The 22,061-nt window shown below is 41.2% G+C and overlaps 1 protein-coding gene across 7 annotated transcripts in view; it reads right to left on the reverse strand.

The window, feature by feature from the left end:
- Positions 1–22,061, reverse strand: part of LOC126299612 (protein ST7 homolog) — a 158,131-nt gene that overhangs the window by 92,216 nt on the left and 43,854 nt on the right. The gene's annotated exons all lie outside the window — the stretch shown is intronic.

Genomic DNA, 22,061 nt, shown 5'->3' on the forward strand with positions numbered 1-22,061 from the left:
CAATTTAAGGTGGTTAATGGATTACTTTGCAAAAATACTCTGATCCATTTGGAAAGAGGTGGCTGCCAGTGATTCCTAAACACATGCACTTGGATGTTCAACAGAAATTCCACGAGACACCTGAGGCCGGACATTCAGGATTTATTAAGACTTATGATAGAATCCGCAAGAGATTTTTCTGGCTTGGTTTATTTAGGAGTGTCTGTCAATATGTGTCGCACTGTCGAGAGTGCCAGAGGAAAAAAGCTGTTCCTCATAAACCACCTGGCCGACTCATACCAATTCCACCAGCTGAAACGTCTTTTCAGCATGTTGGGATTGATCTCCTCAGACAATTTCCAACATCTGCTAGTGGCAATAGTTGGATTATTCCCGAATGAGATTTTCACTCTGCAGCGGAGTGTGCGCTGCAGAGTAAAGCTGTGAGTACCGGGCGTGAGTCGTGCTTCGGTAGCTCAGTTGGTAGAGCACTTGCCCGCGAAAGGCAAAGGTCCCGAGTTCGAGTCTCGGTCGGGCACACAGTTTTAATCTGCCAGGAAGTTTCAGTTGGATTATTGTTTGCACTGATCTGCACACGCTATGCCATTACAAAAGCTGTGAAAACAGCCAAAGCATCCGAGGTAGCCAAATTCATCGTGGAAGACACTGTATTAAAATACAGTGCCCCAAGGTCGTTAATTATGGATCGAGGGAAAGTTTTTCAATTGAATCTTGTGACAGAGATAAACCGTTGGTGCAACATTACTCATCACATGACGATTGCCTACCATCCGCAAACTAACGGGCTTACTGAATGCCTTAATAAGACCTTGCCTGACTTGATATCAGTGTTCGTCAATGTTGAGCAGAGCAACTGGGATGAGGTGCTACCTTTCACGACGTTTGCCTACAACACCACTAAACAATACACCACAGGGTTTATGCCATTTTTCCTGGTGCATAGGCATGAGGCGACTACGAGGATGGACACTGTTTCCGTTACATCCTGATGACGTGGACGACGACTACATTGACCAGGTGTTAACCAGAGCTGGGGAAGCTTGGCAGTTAGCTCGTCTTCACACATTGCAGGCTCAAGAAAATGATCGCCGAAGGTATGACGCAAGCCACCGCTCTGTTGTCTACTAGCCTGGTGACCTCGTTTGGATCTTCACTCCTGTTTGGGAGGTTGGTCTCTCTGAGAAGCTCCACAGGCGCTACTTTGGACCTTATAAAGTTGTAAAACAATTGTCTGATGTTACACATGAAGTTGAAGATTTTGACCCCGACACAAGATGATGAAAGATCAGAGATACAGTCCACGTCCTTCGAATGAAGCCCTATAAGGATCCAGCAACCCAGGGTAAATTTAGAGCTCCAGTGACAGGCAACAAGTGGAAAGGTGACGAAGAGCGTAGCGACAAAAGAAGTTCTAAGAAGAGCACCACCAGGGTGAGAATCAGTCATCAGGAGTCAGAGTTTGCAGGACTGATGACACATTCTCGGACTAGGACAATGTAACACCGAGATGCTGTTCTCTTAAGGAGGGAGCAATGCCACTAGAAGCTGAGTAGCACTGTGGTGTAGTGGTTATGATACTAAACTGTTGCATGGCGCGTCACGAGTTCAAAACTCACCTTGAATGTACAATTTCAATTTCTATATTCAGTTTGAGTACATTCTAGAAGTAACCACAAATGTGAAGAATTATTGTACTGGAATGTTCTGTTTCTGTAGCTGTATATATACTCCGCACTCTTGTATGTGCAAGAGCTGAATAAACCTTCATTAAGTGAACTTAGTTTTCATCATTCACCTAATTACACCTTCTTCTACAGGACAATATTATGATTCTACAGGCAGACAAAGGAAATGCCACAACAATAATGCATGCTATAATGTATGAATCCAAAATGAATGGGTGGCTGAGTGATCCCTTACACCACCACCACCACAACCACAATCATATTTCAACTATGTTAGCCTCCTGGTAATTTCCTTCCCTGCTCTACTCACAAACAGAGAAAGGGAAAACTATCTATATGCATCCATATTTCTCTTATCTTTATGGTCCTTACATGAAATGTATGTTGGAAGCAGTAGAATTGTTACGCAGTCAGCTTCAAATGCCAGGTTTTCTAAATTTTCTCGCTTGTGTTCCTTGGAAAGAACGTCACCTTACCTTCAGGGATTCCCATTTCAGTTCTTGACACATCCCTGTAATACTTGTCTGTTGTTCAGATTTACTGGTAACAAATCTAGCAACCTGCCTCTGAATTACTTCATGTCTTCATTTAATTCAACATGGTGCAGATCCCAAACACTTGAGCAGACCTGGAGAACTGGTCACGTTAGTGTCCTATATGCAGTCTTCTTTACTGATGACACACACTTTCCTAAACTTCCCCCAATAAAACAAAGTTGACCATTCACCTTTCATAGTGAAATCTTTACATGGGACTTAACTTCTTGAGGTCATCAGTCCCCTATAACTTAGGACTACTTAAACCTAACTAACCTAAGGACATCACACACATCCATGCCCGAGGCAGGATTCGAACCTTCGACCGTAGCGCTCGCACGGTTCCAGACTGTAGAGCCTAGAACCGCTCAGCTACCCCGGCCAGCATTGCAGTGTTATGTCTAGATAATTAATTGATGTGACTTAGTCAAGCAGCACAATACTAATGCTGTACTCGAACATTAAAGGTTTGTTTCTCCTATTCATCTGTATTAACTTAAATTTTTGTACATTTACAGCTAGCTGTCATTCATCATACCAACCAGAAATTATGTCCAATTCATCTTATATCCTCATAGTCACTCAACAACAACAACAACTTCCCTTGAAGCAAACAGATGCAGAATGCTGCTCCCTCATCTGCTGAATCATTTATGTATATAGATATTAACAGCGGTCCTATCAAACTTTCCTGGGGCACTCCTGACAATACTCTTGTTCCTCAAGAATACTCACTGTCTAGAACAATGTACTGTGTTCTGTTGTTTAAGATATTTTATGCCACTCATGTTTCTGAGAAGCTATACCATATGCTCTTACCTTCATGAACAGTCTGCTGTGGTGCGCGGTGCCAAATGCTTTACAGAAATCTATGAATATGGAATCTGCCTGTTGCTCTTCATCCACAGTGCATGAGATACCATGTGAGAAAAGGGTAAGCTCAGTTTCGCACAAGCTGTGCTCTTTAAAACCGCACTGATTCATGGACAGAAACTTTTCCACCTTGAGTAAATTTATTATATTCGAATTGCGAACATGTTCAACAATTCTGCAGCAAACTGATGTTAAGGAGACTGGTCTGTAATTTTGTGAGTCCATTATTTTACCTTTCTTATATGCAGGAGTCATCTGCACTTTTTTCCAGTCACTTGAGACTTTGTACTGGATGAGTGACACGCGAACGATGTAAGCTAAGTAAGGGGCCAATGCTGTAGAGTACTCTTCATAAAACCGAACTGGGAGTCCCTCTGGACCCGGTGACTTATTTGTTTTCAATGATTTCAGTTGTTTCTCTTTGCTAGGGATGCCTATTACTATGCCCTCCATATGGGATTCTGTGCAATGATCAAATATGCTATGTTTGTAAACTTCTCCTGCATGAATTATTTCTTAAAAATGAAATTTAAAACTTCAGCTTTTGTTTTGGTATCTTCTATTGCCTCACCAGACAGGTGACTGAATAGGGCCCCATAGCCCAATTCCACATAACCTTTCAGGACTGTTTTTATAAGCCCTTTCTTCTTTCTTAATATATGACCTATGCTGTTTCTTTTCCTCCTTTTTATGACACCAAGTAACTGACACTGTTCCCTCTCTCTTCTCAAGAGATCTTTCCATTCATCCAACTTATTTCCTTTGATTCTGCACCTCATTTGTATCTCAAAAGTCTCCATTCATTCTGTCCATATTTCAACACTATACAGGAGAATATTCCATACAAAATGCTTTTATCAGTCTTTTCCTCAGTTCTCTGTCCATACTGCTGCAGAAAATTCTCCTTCCCTTACAAAAAGTCTCTTCCACCATTGCTATTCTCATTTCAATTTCTATGCTGCACATGCAGTCACTTTCTATTCTGGTTGCAGGGTATTCAAAGCTTTGCCCATCTTCCAATGTTTCTATACAGAAGTATCTTTACTATTTCATTTCCTACTAGTAACATTACTTTCATTGTCTTTGTACTAATTTTCATTCCATAGCTCTTTTTTTTAGTTTCAATGAATTCCACTATTTCCTGCAACTCTTTTTTTCCATCCACTGCTAGAACGATCTTGTAATTTGCAAACCTTAAACACCATATTCTCTTTCCTCCCATTTTTTACCACTTGTTGTCTAGTGGGCAGTTCTCAATCATATTACCTATGAGCAGACTAAAAAAGGTAACAGCCAGGTAACAGCTTTGTCTTAATCCTTTTTCTAATTAAGTCAAGTTGTTACTTTCTCCTCTCACTCTTCCCATTGCCTTCTGATTTAAATATAATGCCTTTATAAGCTGCCTGATTTTCTAGCACACACTGTTTTCTCTCGTTGCAGTTGTAAGAGTATCCCAAGCCATATTCTCAAAGACCTTTTCCTGGCTTACAAAGAAAGATGTGTAAGTCTCTTTCCTTCTCAATAAATCTCTAATATTGAAGTGCTCCTCAGCCAGATTCTTTTCCTTTGCCTTTTCCAGTCTTTTAGTCATGATCATTAACGTAAGTTAGGCTGTATGTGGGATTAGTTTTCCTGTGCACAATAAAATTTCTTTTCTTTTTTTTTCTTTTTGTTGGAATCTTTACCACTGTCAAAAAGTCCTCTGTCCGTTCAGCACCACCAAAAACTTTGTAGCATAACGTCATTATCTCTAATTCATTCCTAATTCATGCACTCGTGTATTTCTCCTGGTATCGTACCTATACCTACTGCTTTCACATTTTTCATTACAGCTATTGCATTCTTTACTTCTTAAATTATAATTTGTGGTTGTTTCTCATCAACATCCACATCATTTATCGATTCCCGTAAGTTTAATAAACACAACAGAGACATATAACATAGGCTTTAGTCATCAATAATATAATCTCCTTCACTATTAATAACAGTCTGCCAATTCTTGGGTAACTTTTCAATTTCACGACTGTAGAAATCTCATGGTTTTGAAATGAAGAACTTGCCAAGCCATGTTCTAAGCACATTTTCATCTTGAAGACTGTTTGATTGTGGGCAGAAAAGGTAAAAATCTGATGACACAACATCAGGTAAATAAGGTGGGTGTGAAATGACTTCTCAACCGAACTCCTATAGCTGTTTTTTGTCAGTCTAGAAGAATGTGGGGAGGTGTTATTGTGGAGTAGCATCACTTCATGCATTTTCCTGGCAATTGTTCTTGCACTGCATATTCAAGACATCTCAGTCGTTGACAATAAATGTCAGCAGTGATGGTTACATCTTGGGGAAAAAATTCATAGAACAACATATCATCACTGTTTCATCAGATGCATAACATTATATTTTGTGGATGCACGCAGGTCTTTGTACAGGGAGTTGCTGCTATGTTTGGGCTAAACCATTCCTGTATTTTCCTTATGTTAGCATGACGACACCATTTCTCATCACCAGTAATGAGTCAAGATAGGAATGTTTGCCATTATTCACATGAGAGTTGATGACAAGCAAGCAGAGATGCACACATGGCCACCCACAGATTTTTTGTGATTTTGGCCGAGAACAGGCAGTACCCATACACCCAATTTTTAAGCCTTCCACACTGCATACAAATGTCATACAATGGTGGAATGATCACAGTACATTAAATTTGCCACTTCTCGAGTACAGTGGCATGGATCATTGAAGGTTAATGTGTTTACATGATCTCCATCAAACCCTGAAAGTCTTCCTGGACATGGAGAGTCACTGTCAAAATTATCCTCCTTAAAACAAAAAAAACCATTCTCTTGTCATTCTCTGTCCAATGGTATTACCCCCAAACATGGTGCATATGCACCAAAATGCAAAACAAAAACGTTACAAGCTGATGCGCTGACAAAATAAATAGTGTTCCCATCTCTGGGGGACTTCCTTGCAACCTTTGTACACTATATTTTTGTCCTTGGTGAGAATTTGCAGAGTAAGAACTTCTATGTCTGACTTGGTCCCTTGCTGTATGTACCCTTTACTCTGTCACACAGCAAATCTTACTCTCCCTTCTTCTACAGTGCTTCAGCTCCATCACAGTCCTCTTGTAGCCATTTTGTCCTAGCTTGTTCAGTTTCTCTATACGGTTCATGCATCTTCATTGTTCTTATTTTTTTCCCCTTCTGTGTGACCTATGACTGACATCGATATTTCCAGTGCCACAAAGTATATTTCGTGTACCAAAGGTACATACGGAGGACTGCCCTCTAAGACCTATCAGTGGAATCAACTGACCAATGTACTATCAGGCAAAACACATAGTCTACCAGTTATGCCACCTGGTTGCCAAAAAACAGAGACAAAAAAATAAATAAAAAAGGATTCCACACATTTTAACCAACTAATACAGAAACAACACGTCCAAGCTACAGATCTATTGGTCAGTTTGATGTAAAACTTCTGATTCTGAATATGTCTATAGCTGAGACTACCAATACCTTACAGGAGCAAGTACTGTCAGATATTTACAAAAACTTGATGCAGCTGTGCCTGTGAACAACATATTACTGTTGTCAAGGCAAATATTACTAGCAGGCAGATAAGAATGGCAATAAGTTCTTCCTTGCCTCTTCAGCTGATGTGTTCATGGAAGTCACCTAATGAATAATTAAATTTTACATCACTATAGCCGTATTTCTGGCTGCAGCATGGAGTCATTAAGCCAATGTCGCAGTGCAACTGCAATAAACGAGTTCTACTGAGGGGCAAATAGGAACCTGCAAATGCTCTCCATGGCCTTTGAGATGAATCGCAACATCTATGTTGGTGAAAATCAGAAATCCATTAATCACATGTCAGGGCATTAAGGTGTTGGGGTAACACAGCAAATCAGCAATACCTAAACACCTCCTGGACTAACGATGACCTATTAATTTTCAAGAACCTTGTGTGCTTGCTATGTATCCATCAACGCAGCAGCAGAAAATAATAGAGGCTACTGAGATCATTAAATGCCTCAACAGCATGAATAGGGAGGATGGATACAAGACACCCCTGAAAACCCAGGTTCAATTGGATTGGATTTATGAGGACCAAAATACTAGGTCATTGGTCCCTCCATCCTGAGAGCACCTAATCAATAAAATTCCTCTAAAAGGAATGAGACAGGTTGCCAAAATGATCATTTGTATGTTCATCTGCAATGAAAAAGGTACAAAAAAAAAAAGGAACAGCCAAAGGCCCTCTGGAGTTTGTCAGTGGCGAGAAGTACACCTTCTGCAACCAACTGTCAGACTCTTGATCATTATAAAAGTTGGTGAGATAGTCAGACCAACAAAATGGAAAAAGTAAATAAGGTAACATCCTTAGATTAAAACACTGAGGCATGTAGAAAGACTAATGAATTAAAAGGTGGAGTTAACCCAACACAGTAGCAAGAGGAAGTCAAGCACTCTCCGGGCTGAGGCAGCAGCAACATACAACCAGCCATCTCTCACTTGCAGCCATCAAGACCATACTTTCTGACCCCCAAAGAAGATTATACAAGCTGCACAGTCAGATTAAGTGTAAAACTGGGATTATATCAACTAAAATTGAGGGTAATGCGTCAGTTAGCTTCAGTGATCGCCTTAATGTGACAAAAATGGGGCTCTTTATTAAAATGTGCTGCTCATTTTTTTTTCCAGGGCATACAAACAGCTGAGGTCACAAATGCCCATGTCATAACATTAGAACACCATGAAGTAAAACAAGTAAAAGCTACTGTGTGTTAAACCCAACCAATGGAATGAAACAGAGCTAAAAACATGGGCTTCCCCTTGGAGAAACATCCACAACATACACCACTGAGACAGTGGAGTTCCTGAACCGAAGATTAAATGTCATACTGCTACAATGGATGAAAAGTAAAACGAAGCCAACAGCCCACACATTTTTCCCTAAAATAGCCAATAACTCAGACGGCAAAAATACACTGAAGTGTAAGCAGTTAAAAGAGGGAATTGGGTCAGATAATGGTGAACCATCAAAGGTTAATGACAAGGAGCACAAAGTGGTACAGATCACCATGTAAAAATGGCAGTGGCTAAAATGAGAGTGTCTAATATGCAACCTATCAAAAATTATCTCCTTGTGACAAGAGGGTCTAGGGGACATCTTCCAAGCATTGGGAGAGGTTTAATTCCCCAGAGCTTGTTCCCATGAAGAAAAGACCAGTGGTGATGCCAACGTTACACCATCTGCTGACAGACGGCAACATGGAGATCATCTGAAGGAATGGAAGAGGTGGGAAGACTGCAGCCTTGGCAGCAGTGTCAGCAATCTCATTTCCTGTTTGTCCGACATGACCAGGAACCCACATGTACATTATGATGGCTCCCTCAACAGCAAGCAAGTGGAAGCTTTCTTGGACACATTGCACTAAAGGATGGACTGTGTACAGCACACAGAGGCTCTGAAGGCCACAGAGAGAATCCGAGCACATGAAAATCGAAGAGCCTGTGTCGCCAGATGTACTGGGTGGTCCGATAGGGGACGAAGAGCTCTACTGTAAAAATGCAGCACTGTTATGGAAGCCAATACTGGAATTAGTTGGTGACAATGATGCAGGCACACCCAATGCCACAGTTAGCTCAGAGCCATCATTGTACATGAAGGTGCTATCGCAAGTTGCATGCGAAGTTTGAGCAACTTACATCAACAGACTGAATCTGGAGTGGTGTCCTTGGGAAGCGAATGAAGTCCAAGATGAACATGGGCCACCACACGAAGCCAGGCCACTGGGAACATGGCAGGTATTGTGAAGTTAAGCTGTTGGAGCAGTAGTCAAAAGCAAACTTCGCAAGGTAACAGAGAAGAAGGGCACGCTACATACTTGTGGACAAGAGAGTCATCAAAGGAAGAGGGCATAAGATGGATGGCCAAGTATGGCACACAAACAGCATGCGTACCCACTGAGGAGTACATCACACTTGTGTGACAGGGGTAATCTGGCAGTTTCTGCATAGAAAGTCTCAACCAAGCTAGCGTAAAAGGAACCAGTGGCCAAATGTATTCCACGATGGCGGATTACGTTAAAATGATGTAAGATGCACAGACATGCAGTCGAATAAACAACACACCCACAGTCTAGTTTTGAATAGACAAGGGCTTGGTACAAATGGAGGAGGGTGGTCCAATCCACTCCCCAGGAAGTACCCCTTAGGACACACAGGACATTGAGGGACCAGGTACAGCATACAGCTAGGTAAGACACGTGGGAGGACCACGAAAGTTTCCCCATCAAGCATGAGCCACAGGAATTTTGTATTTTCAGAAAATGGAAGAGCAACAGGCCCAAGATGTAAAGACATTGGAGGAAACACATTTCACCACAAGAAATTTATGCACTGCTGATGCTCCGTGAATAAAGGCAATCGAGACATTGCTGAAGACGTCATCACTCAAGGAGACAAGCTCATGGAGAACTGCAACAGCTTGCAAAGTCATTAACAGAAAGGGAGCTGGAGATGTTGGGCAGTAGACAGTCCATAATTGGGTGAATGGCTACAGCAAAGAGAATGATGCTCAGAACGGAGCCTTGAGGCATCCTTTTCTCCTGAAAAACATGGCCAAATTCACACACATATTGAAAATTCTGTCTATTAAAAATTCCTGAAGGAAATGGCGCAGGCGGCCTCAGAAGACCCACATGTATAGAGTAAAGAGGATATCGGTCCTCCAGCATGTGTCTTAGGCTTTCTCCAAAACAAAAAACACAGCCACAGTGTGGCATATACATAATAAAACCATTCATGACATGGGTTGACAAAGTGACGAGATGGTCAACTGCAGAAAGGTGCAGTCAAAAACAACATTGTTCAGTGGTTAGTAGATGGTGAGACTTGAGCCACCATACCAGCCATCCATGAATCATATGTTTCATCAGCTTGCAAACACAGCTGGTAAGAGAAATGGGGCAGTAGCTAGAAGGAAGGTGTTTGTTCTTACTGAGCTCACATCATCCAACCCTGGGGTGGCAGATTGGGATGAAATGATTGTATGGTCTAGCTCCCTCATAGTAAAGTTGTAGCATTAATGATTCTGAGAGATGAATATATCACTCGAGCTGCCTCCACTCATTCCTGAGGAAGAATGGCAGGATGACAGAGGATGGTGCTCAAAATCTCCACAAAACAGTGGCCCAAAGTGTTGGAGATGGCATAAAGTTCCACAATAATATCTGCTGTGGTCAGTCCAACCACCAGGGAATGGACCCCAGTCCCAGACAGCCAATGGAGGTTGCCCCACAACAGAAGAGAGAGTGAAACTGTTAAAAGAACTAGTAAATGTTTAGCTGTTTCGCTATCCCATAGAATGCAACAACACTGTGCATGCAACCGTTTATAATGAATACAGTTTTCCATTGTAGGATGATGGTTAAAAACGTTGAGAGCATATCTCCATGTGTGAATCACATCTCGGTCCACACAGGGTCCAGGACACAGCGCGGTAAAGAAAAAGTGGGAGTTGTGGAACATTCTGTGGCAGTAACGATAACATTTTTAAGGTACTCTACCTGCTCATCACAACTGAGGAAATGTTTGTCGAAGGTCGCCAGGGAGGAGAAGAGTCATAACAGGGAATGGGGAGGAGGAGATAAATGAAGGTTAGTCACCTCAGTGGCTGCCGAGTACCAGTCTTTAAAGCCTCACTGCTATAGGATGTAGAGGCCAGAGGATTCTGTCCCATGAAAAATTCTACAGAGGTGTTGGCAATCTCCCTGGGTCAGCCTGTGGATTCCGTGGCAGAAAAATGGTACGCAATGTGCACCAGTGAAATGGAGGTGGCAGAAAAATGGTAGGCAATATGCACCAGTGAAATAGAGGTTGGCCGGTTAGGACATCACACAGCAACACTGTTGACGAGGATATCTGAGTCGAGGAAGGAGAAGATCACTTGTCTTTCTTTGATTTCTTAGAGCCTTCATGGTTGGCAGACAAATACTCAGACATTTGTTGGCTGGAGGAGCACAAGAAGTCTTTGCACAAGTATCCCTTTTGTCCTTTCCGGCCTGTCGGTTGTGTAGCAAGTGATTTCACTGTGGATTTCGAGGTCTGTTGTGCAGCTGTAGGAGCAGGATATGGGGACACTCCTGTGACACTGGGCCATTTCACAACTGCAATACTAAGCTGGAGGTTGCAAGTCTGTGTGGTCATATCCTTCATGGAGCAAGGTGTAGCAAGAACTGTACTGTAAGTGCCAGATGGTAAAATGCAGGGCTTTCAACTAGCCAACAACTAGCAAGTGACAGGGTATGGTATTTTTTCTTTCACCTGGATCTGCTGGACGGCCCACTCATTGAGATACATGGCACACTCATGGGATGAGGTGGCACCATCACCATTACAGTTGATACAGCAGGGAGAATGAGGCGAGCAATCACCCTAGTGAGCATCTACATCACAAGTGACACATCTGGCTGTTTGAAAATCACAATTGGTCAGATTAACAGTAGCAAAGGACTGACCTCTTTCAGTATGTGATACCCCGAGGAACCGAGGTGCATCTGGGAAAGTCTTTGAATATTTAACCTCATTCCATTTACGTTTAACAGACATAGACTGAGATGGTGATTGGCTGATTGTGAAAAAATCTCCCATTATTGCCAGCATCTCTGATGGCACGCTCCTTCCAACTAGTGGCCCCCTCAGAGAGGGGCTCACCAGCCTTAGGTGACTGTTCATAAATCACCTGCAACAAGTCAAATGCGTGGGCCAGTCTTCAGGAGTGCACAGGGAGGAAGAATAAACAAAGAGAGACCTCAAACGCTGAAGCAGAGGAATGCGAGGAGATGGAGAATTATGGAAGAAGGAAAAAGCTGACAAGGGACTGTTCCGATGCCAAGCTACCAAAGTTTCAGAATGCATTCCTGAAGATACTCAAGACATGTTCCCAACCAAGGGAGGTGAAAAAGAATGATAGGAGAATATACATGCAGTGTGGAAAGGGAAGAGGTGCTCAAAAGGCTGAGGCCTCATGGTAGCCACACACAAACTCACCAAAGAATGGTGACTCCCCTGGGAGGTTGTAGGTTCTTGGTGAGACATTCTGCATGAAGACATCCATGCAGCAGTCGAATCTTTTGAAGTGCATAACATACTAGTGGTAGCTACATCATCCTACTCTCTATACTTTCGAAGTTAAGGCCCAGTATCTTTAATTCTAGGGTGTCCTTTTTGGTAGGTTCATTTGTCATTTCAAATGTGAGTTTGTTTCCTGGGATTCTGGCATCATGCCTAGATATACAGTCAGAGTGGCATTGTTTTGGAGCTCAGAGAGAAGGTCATGAATGGACAATACCAGTGGGTGGCAAAGGTCGCACTTTAAGTTATAACTTGCAAACTGCTCACAGGCTCACTGCAAATTAGAAAAGACTTGTGTGAGCAGATCTGAATGTATCTTAGAGATTATATAATGGTTACAATTTTTGCAGTGAAGACACTGCATCCTGGTGTCCTGTTGTCCACATCCACTGGCCATCAACCCATGATCCAATGGTATACTTGTTTTCTGAACTCTGGAATTTGTTCACAACTGGATATAATACTCACCCTGAATATATGAGTCTGTTATGCCTTTTGAGCTGAAGGATGCATCTAGTTATGGGCTCAGACCCTTCAAAGGTGTTTTCTTGAAAATGCTTGTGAGAGAGGGTTCAAAAGTTACTTCTAGTTCAGAGAGGATGGACTGATGACAGGACACCAGACTTAGGGTGTTTCGTGTAGGTAGTGTCCTCTTATCTGAGAACAGAATATGGTGGCTTGGATGGTCTTTGAGGCTAGGTACATGGACATGCAGTTAAGTGATAGTTGAAGCTGTCAACTCTGTTGCAAGGCTATGCTCATCTGTGTCAGGTGGCTACCAACATTTATTCAAAAGGTGTTGGTTGTGAGTCAGATACATGAATTGGATCTAAAAAATGTAGCTCTGATGGGTCTGCTTATCCATAGGCCCAAGTGGGATAGTATGATTTAGTCACAAAATAATGGAGTTATCACCACCACAAAAAGTGTTCCTCTGGCAGTGTACAGCATTCTGCTTGGAACTTCTATTTCAACTAGTGTATATGAGGCAGCCACGTCATTTTAGCATCAATAATTAGCCCTATGAAGTCATATGTTAATACTACCTTCTGCAATTCAAAATGGCATGTCCAGGTATGGACGAGCAGTTCAGCGACAGGAGAAGTGCATTATATATGTTTAGGAAATAGAGTATTGTCAGCCATGGATGAAGGCTCAAGATTAGATTTCCTTATGGTGCCCTGTAGTTGACATTCTATGACACTTATGTTTGAAGAACTGTAATAAATGCAGTAGTCATCAACATACAGGGAAGGTGAGACTATAGTGCCCGTGGCCTGTCCACAGCAGATGTCATTGTGGAACTTTATGCCATCTCCAACTCTTTGGGCCGCTATTTCGTGGAGATTTTGAGCACCATCCTCTATCATCCCGCCATTCTTCCTCAGGAATGAGTGGAGGCGGCTCGAGTGATATATTCACCTCTCAGAATCATTAATGCTACAACTTTACTACGAGGGAGCTAGACCATACAATCATTTCATCCCAATCTGCCACCCCAGGGTTGGATGATGTGAGCTCAGTAAGAACAAACACCTTCCTTCTAGCTACTGCCCCATTTCTCTTACCAGCTGTGTTTGCAAGCTGATGAAACATATGATTCATGGATGGCTGGTATGGTGGCTCAAGTCTCACCATCTACTAACCACTGAACAATGTTGTTTTTGACTGCACCTTTCTGCAGTTGACCATCTCGTCACTTTGTCAACCCATGTCATTAAGTCCATTAATAGCTATTATACAAAAGGCTACATTCAGAACAGAACCTTGTGGGACAATGTTTTTCTGTGGGGTGGGAAGGCTGTGAGAAGCTCCTACCCAAACATGGAAGGAACAATGAGATAAAAATGAAAACAGCACATCTAAAGTTCCATCCATGTAGAATAGTAAAAATATGATGCAGCCAAGTTATGTCATAGACTTTCACCTGGTAAAAAAAAATCTGTGAAATGTTGGTGGCAAACAAATGCCATTCTGATAGCCAAGTCAAAAGAATTAGGTGGTGGTTAGTAGAGCAGGCATCCCATAATCCACAATGAATTTCAGATAGAAAGCCCTTGGACTTGAGATTCAAAATAAGTTGTCTGTCCACCACTCACAAAGTTCCCTATTTTTCAAAAACAGGGCCATAAATAAACTGCTTTATGAAAGAGCAAAAAAAATTCAGGAACAACATATTGCATACCACTTTTGACTTATAAACTCTAAATTTTTCAATTGTTCTAGTCACACTAACATATTAGAAAACTTCTATGAGCTGGTTATTTGGCTATACTTAAAAAAAATTGGCAATAACAAGCATTCCAGTATGGGCAAAAACAAACAAAAACTATGAAAGTTGACAACTCTCTCACAGCTGATTAATGTGTGGCACATAGACACACAGAACAGCTCTTTTTTAGGAAGTACACACAACAGAAATAGAAAGGAAGCTCAAAAGCTTGCCAGGACACTGTGTTGTCAGACGCATTTCTATGCTATACGGGAGTGGCTGTCTTCCTCATTTTTATACATTGTGTAATAATTGATTTATCTAGCAGTGACAGTATTAATAGCAAAGTTCAACATAAAAGAGAAGAATACTCATTCTAAAAGATTTTTCAAATTGTTAACATGTGTCTAGGTGATCATAACTCTTTTTTGGAAGTTGATTTATCAACTTGTTTGGTTAACTGTTGCTTAATGTCTGAAGACTGATCTCATGCTGCTCTCCCGTCTAATCTTTATCCTGTACAAGCCTCTTCATTTCTGCATAGCAATTACAAACTATGTCCATTTGGACTTAGTTACTGTAGACAAGCCTTAGTCTCTCTCTGCAATTTTTACCCCTACACTTCCCTGCATTAACAAACTGACAGTTCCTTGACACCTTGGCATGTGTCCTATCAAACAATCTCTTCTTTTAGTTGGGTTGTGTCACAAATTTCTTTTCGCCCAATTCAATTTGGTATCTCCTCATTAGATGTTTGATCTAATCATGTAATCTTCAGCAATCTTCTGTAGCAACACATTACAAAATTTCTATTCTCTTCTTGTCTGAATTGTTTATCATCATTACAAGATTACGATCGACGTAAATACGTTCATGAAAGACTTCTAACACTTACATTTATATTCAATGTTAACAGATATCTCTGCTTCAGAAATGCTTTTCTCACTATTGTCCACAGGCATTTTATATCTGCTCTACTTTGATCATCATCTATTATTCTTTTGCCCAAATAACAAAACTCACCTCATTTTTAGCTTGTCATTTCATAATCTAATTCCCCCAGCATCATATGATATAATTGAGAAACATTCCATTACCCCCCTTTTTTTTAACTTTTGTTGATATTCATCCTATAATCTCTTTTCAAGAGACTGTCTATTCTGTTCAACTGCTGTTCCAAGTTCTTTGCTATCTCTGACAGAATTACAATATCAATGGCAAACTTCAAAGTTTTTATTTCTCTTCCCTGAACTTTAATTCCCTTCCCAAATTTCTTCTTAGCTTTTTACTGCCTGCTCAATGCAGTGATTGATTAATGTTGGGGATAGCCTAAAATCCTGCCTCTCCCTCCTCCCAACTACTGCTTTCATTTCATTTCATTTCAAGACCTTTGACTCTTGTTTGTTGGTTTGTGGGAGTAAAGGGACCAGACTACTACGGTCATTGGTCCCTTTTTGCAAAAAACCACCCAAAGAGAATAAAAAACGAACAACAGGAAAGACAGCAGACGAAACAGGACAAGAAATACTCTGACAGAGACCAGACAAAACAAATTAAAACACACAGTGTGATGGTGGTTGGCCGACCATGGAGAAAAAAAAAAGAAGAAAAGCCAACCACCAAGAACACATTAAAAACTCAGTTTAAAATCAGAGGCTAAAAGCCAGAATCAACACTAAAAAACAAACACTCAGATTAAAGGATAAAAAAAACCTGCCCGAATAAAACGCAAAACCAAGTCCACCTTTGACTCTTGTAACTGCAGTCAGCTTCCTGTGCAAGTTGTATGTAACCTTCTGCTCCCTGTACTGTCTTCCTTTCACCTTTATAATTTTGAAACTTGTCATCCAATCAACACTGTAAACAGCTTTCTCTATATTTACAAATGCTATAAACACAAGCTTGTCTTTCTTCAGTCTATCTCCTAAGATAAGTCGTAGCGTCAATATTGGCTCATCCGCTCCTTGTAATGACCAAACCATGAAAAGTTGCCAGAAAAAAGGAAAATCATCCAAGTATAAATACTAGCTGCAAGCCTTTTAACCTGCACACTGTTTTTGTCAGTCCATTAAGAGGTCAAACACATTGAGAAACTGCAGATTTCACAGTCAATGATCGCAAATTAGAGGTAAAAAACGACACAGTCACTTACCACCTATAAGTAAACCACCTCAAATGCCATATGTAGAGGCCCTCAAACACCAAGACAGAGTCTGGCAGAGTTTGAGAGTTCCAGTGAATGGAAGAGACCCAGTGACAGCCACCTTGTATGAACAAGCCTACAGCAGATGCTATGTAAGTGAGCAATCAGACTCAATTAACTTTGTGCACTGAAGAGGACATGCAAAGCTTGCCTGATGTACCTGTGGGCTAGGGTTATTGGTTTCCATCGCACATCTGACTACGTATACCCATGTCTATAGGTCACCTATATTTTGACGAGTACTTGAACACAAGGGTTCGATTAGAACAAGAGTGACTGGCACCTCCATGGTTTGTGGTCTAAAGTCAGGGTGGCCATGTGTTCTGGTAACTGACTGGAGTATCTAGTAAGCCTCATCTATGTTTTTATAAGCCAATGTCTGTATTCAGGGTGTATATGTGGACAAGGAAAAAAAATTCCCGGATTTCCCGGTTAAAAATACACTTTCTCCCAAGGTGAAAACATACTTTTTCCCTGGTAACTGGCAGTATATTTTCTCTTTGAACTGTATAACTTATCAGTCCTTTGAATGATTACGGTTTTATACATGGGCGTAGAATTTCCCGGCGCTTTAGAAAACCGAACATGGGAAAAAAAACACGTTTTGGAAAGAGCTTTGATGTGCAGCAACATGTGCGCTGCATATTTTCGTATTACGAAAGTATTAATTAGAATTTCACCAAACACCTCATGTTACTTTCTGAAGCACTGAAATCGAGGTAGCGATGCGCAGTCATAGGTCACGTCACATGATCTTGCCAGCCAATGACAGCGGGGTATTCAGAGCTTAGGGCAGGTAATGCAGTCAGCCAATAGCAACACCACTAAAGTAGTGCGAACACACAAACACAAAAAGTTAATGGTTTAAATTAATATACATAGTGTTGCTACACAAAATGCAAAGCTTTCACATATAATATTGGTCTATAAGATTAATATGCTACAAGAGAATCTAAGCTTTCACATATAATGTTGGTCTTTTATGTGTATATTACACTTTACGACACATCACACAAATGTGCCAGTAAAATTTTTAATAACGAGATAAATGTCTGATCTTCTGGGCTCTAAATTCATCTAAATGGCTTTTCAAACCACCATTCGGAATATTTTCCCGCAACCTGTTAGAAATAGGTTCGTTTCTGCAGTTGCCAGAGAGCGCCAGATGACAGGCGTCACCACGATTGCACAGCTACGACGCTGTGGGAAGTCCATATGTTCGTACGTGTAAAATATTAAAAGATCTTACATTATGTCATAAAAGAAACAAAACATCAGAGGTTACTCCAATAGCACTGGAATTTCACGACCCATACTAAAATGTGCACATTTAAAGTGCACATTTGTATATCCAGATTCCCAGTGAAGTAGGCCACGACCTGATATTAAGCTTATCAATGTGGTTTTCAGGCCGAAAATTTTCTTGGAATACCAATACTGTGTTATCTCATATTTGGTTGTTTATTATGGCATAATGCTATACGTGCTAGAAGCTGAAAACAAGCACTTGAAATGCAGCGAACAGTGTGTAGAATTAAACACTTCGTTTCAAATATGTTGTCTGTCTCAGCAGACAAGATTAATAAAAGGAAATTTCTTTAGCAAACCAACAAAAATAACTTCATTGTTTTGCAAGGCAATTAATGCTTGACTGTCAGGAAGGCCTTATGTGAATGTATTTTAATTCACAGAAATCTGTTTTGTTTTCATTTGACATGAGAGCAGTAAATGAAGAGGAAATAGCAAAATCACTAAATGTAAACACAGGTCACGTGGAGACTACCCACTTCCCCACTACAACTCAGACTGCTCTGCGCATCAGCCCCGGGTCTACGATATTTCCGAACCGGGGCAATACCCCGCCACTCCCTCGAGCATTTGAGATACAACGTCAAAGAAAAAAAAATTCAGAAATTTGTTTGTTTTGTTGGGCACAGCTTTCTGAAGAGTCTGATGCATAAAACGTGTGTTCGAGGAAATGTAAGACATATTATATGGTCTTAAGTAGGCCAAAGTGCAGTGCCTCACCTCTGCATAAAGCATTCTTCTACCTCATGTCACTGTATTTTGCTCTGTGGAATTGAAACGTATATATTTTGTAATGGATGCCATCAAACCATATTCAGGACAGAGGAAATTAAAATGTCCTGTGGTGCCTCTCCTTCTTATAGTCAGCCGGTTTCACACCCTGCCCCTCTCTTTGATTAAAAAACAAAAACAAAACAAAAAACAACTCTTCAGAACATAAGACAAGCAAGACCATACACATTTCTTCAATCCTTAGCACCTAGAATTTTTTTCTCTCTAATCTCGCTACAGCTTTACATGCGTGCTTTCCTTTCTGCGAAAGAATGTATTACCTCATCAAAGTTCGTCAAACGATTTGCTACATGAAAAATCGAAATGTCGCAGTCTAATACTAAAAAAGCTGTTAATACAAATAGGACCCAAGACTGGTGTGGTTTCCCGACCTGATTACGTCTGTTTTATCTAGCAGACAGTGACAAAATAAACTAGCCCTTTCTAATACTGCAACAATTGTAACACACTAAATAAACTAGACTGTTTTGGCACAAACTGTGTTTTTTTGTAACAACAGTACATAATTCACAAAGTACCAATGTCAAATGTCTATTAGGCCTACTACAAGCAAAAAGCTTTACTTTAGGGAATAGTTTCACTTCATTCAGACGCTCCATTTTCTCAAGCATGAGATCAAAAAGTAGTAGTACAAAATTTTTATACAAACTTGGAATCGTCATACAGTTCCATAATTTGTGTGATGTCCCCATTTCTTCTCCTTCCTCGTTCTAACAAATAGCCTAGTTATCACTATTTCTGTAACTATTCCTGACTGTGTCAAACATATTCACAGGTTAACTTCACTAACTCTGCCAGAATTACCGGTTTAGTTATCCCGCGATTATTCCCCGGTTAGGCGTTGTTACATATTTGTACAACGCGTTTTCCGCGCTTCTTCCAGAATAGAACTTAAGGCGGCTGCTAGCTGGGGACTGTACAACTGGCATTTACTAGTATAGCAATCTGGCCAAAAATTTTCCGTCAAATTTCATTTTCTTCGATACACCGAGAATGTAATGTGTAATCTTTCTTACCTGTTATTCGTTTACTTCCACTCCTGTAATTATAACAACGCTCATCATTTGCAAACCCAATCAACCACACAATCAGACAGCGGTTGGCATTCATCCATTCCGGCTTTGCTCCGGTCAGCTCTTATAGCTGCTTTTGTCTGTCGGAAAGTTTGTTTCTACATGTGACGAGGATTCCCCTCACAGAGACATCACGTACACTATGCACACGTTCACAAATCAACTTACGATTAATTCCGAAATCAACTTACAGTGTGTGTAAAAATGTTCAAAAACTGACAGGGATGCGTTTCAAAGTCATATGAATAATCTATAGACTAACGTGTGATGAATGCTAGTCGCTTTGTGAAACAAGGTCCCCCTCCCCAAGATCTGGACCTGCTGCGCATGCATTAAGCTGGCAGCTTGGGCGCTCCAGTAAAATTTTTCCCGGTAGCATCTAGCTGCTGGCTGCGACTGCTTACACAGCCAACAGTGGGAGAAGTTACTATTCAACTGCACATGCGCTTGAGCCCGCTCGTAACTACTAAAACGAATCTAATGTAAACAGTTGTGATGTCACGCTCATAGGAGGCAATTTTTTGTTACGAAGCACTGCACAGCCTTCCTAAAGCCTTTGACATATTTTGCTGTTGGTAGACGCTTGTATGAGCACTGTGTTTTGTTACTGTATATGGCGCATTTCCTTTGCAATTTAAGTTTTATTTCAGTTTTTTCACTCGTTCATGTTTTATTGCTGCAGTATTATCTGCAGTAGCGGGATACTGTAATATCCTTTGTTAGAGTATTGGTTTTTACCAGTCAAAATTGCAAAAATTTAACTGAAAACAAAAACAATGAAAAATTCCCCTGGTTTTTCCCATTTTTCTCCCACGTGAAAAAATTCCCGGGTTTTTCCCGGATCTTCTGGCAGTCCCGAGTCGTATACACCCTGGTATTCCTCTGCATGTTCATTGCTAATACATTAAGGAGCAACAAAAAGCAGCCCCATATGTCAACCCAGAGTCTCATTTCACTATCGTCACCATATCTACCTTATAATGAATCATCCTCCTCCAACATTACCTTTTTCTTATAGAGATAACTGATAACATGTATACTATAGAGTCTTACATAGGTTAACAAATGTATCAAACAATGGAAAATCCAGGATGGAATGTAATAATACAAGAGAAGGAAAGTTGCTACTCACCATATGGTGGAGATGCTAAGTCGCGATAGGCACAATAAAATTCACATTCCTCCACAACCTCAACAACTTCTCCCCCATTTGCTTCACCTGGTCCTACCCAACCCAACAAGCCACCTTCCTAGATGTTGACCTTCACCTCAGAGATGGCTACATCAGTACCTCCGCCCATATAAAACCTACTAACCACCAGCAATACCTCCACTTCGACAGCTGCCACCCATTCCATGCCAAGAAGTCTCCTCAGTACAGTCTAGCCACATCTGCAGTGATGAGCAGTTCTCCTCTAAATATACCGAGGGTCTCACTGAAGTCTTCACTGACCGTAATTATCCTCCCATCCTTGTACAAAAACACTGCCTTATCTTTCCAGTCTCCCACCACCTTCCAAAGTCCCACAGTCCGGCCACAGAGGAGCATTCCCCTCATAACTCAGTACCATCCTCGACTGGAGCAACTGAATTACTCTCCGTCAGGGTTACGATTACCTCTCATCGTGCCCTGAAATGAGAAATGTACTACCCACTATTCCTCCCACCCCTACTACCATGGTATTCCACCATCCACTGAACCTACACAATATACCCGTCCATCCTTACACAACCCCTGCTCCCATACATCCTCCTACCACCACCTACTCCCGTCCGGTCACTAACATCACCTATTCCATCAAAGGCAGGGCTACCTGTGAAACCAGTCATGTGATTTACAAGCTAAGCTGCAACCACTTTGCTGCATTCTATGTAGGCATGACAACCAACAAGCTGTCTGTCTGCATGAACGGCCATTGACAAACTGTGGCCAAAAAACAAGTGGACCACCCTGTTGCTGAACATGCTGCCAAACATGATACCCCATATCTTAGTGACTGTTCCACAGCCTGTGCCATATGGATCCTTCCCACCAACACCAGCTTTTCTGAATTGTGCAGGTGGGAACTTTCCTTGGAATACATCCTATATTCCCATAACCCTCCTGGCCTCAACCTTCATTAGTCACTGTCCTCACCCATCCAGCACCCTCCCAGTTTCCATTCCAGCACTACACAGCCGTCATTTCACTGCCACACCCAGTCTTTTAATTTATTTTTATTTCTCTCCTTCCCGC

This window comes from Schistocerca gregaria, chromosome X, assembly GCF_023897955.1.
Source record: "Schistocerca gregaria isolate iqSchGreg1 chromosome X, iqSchGreg1.2, whole genome shotgun sequence".
In the NCBI taxonomy this organism is placed as follows: Eukaryota; Metazoa; Arthropoda; class Insecta; order Orthoptera; family Acrididae; genus Schistocerca; species Schistocerca gregaria.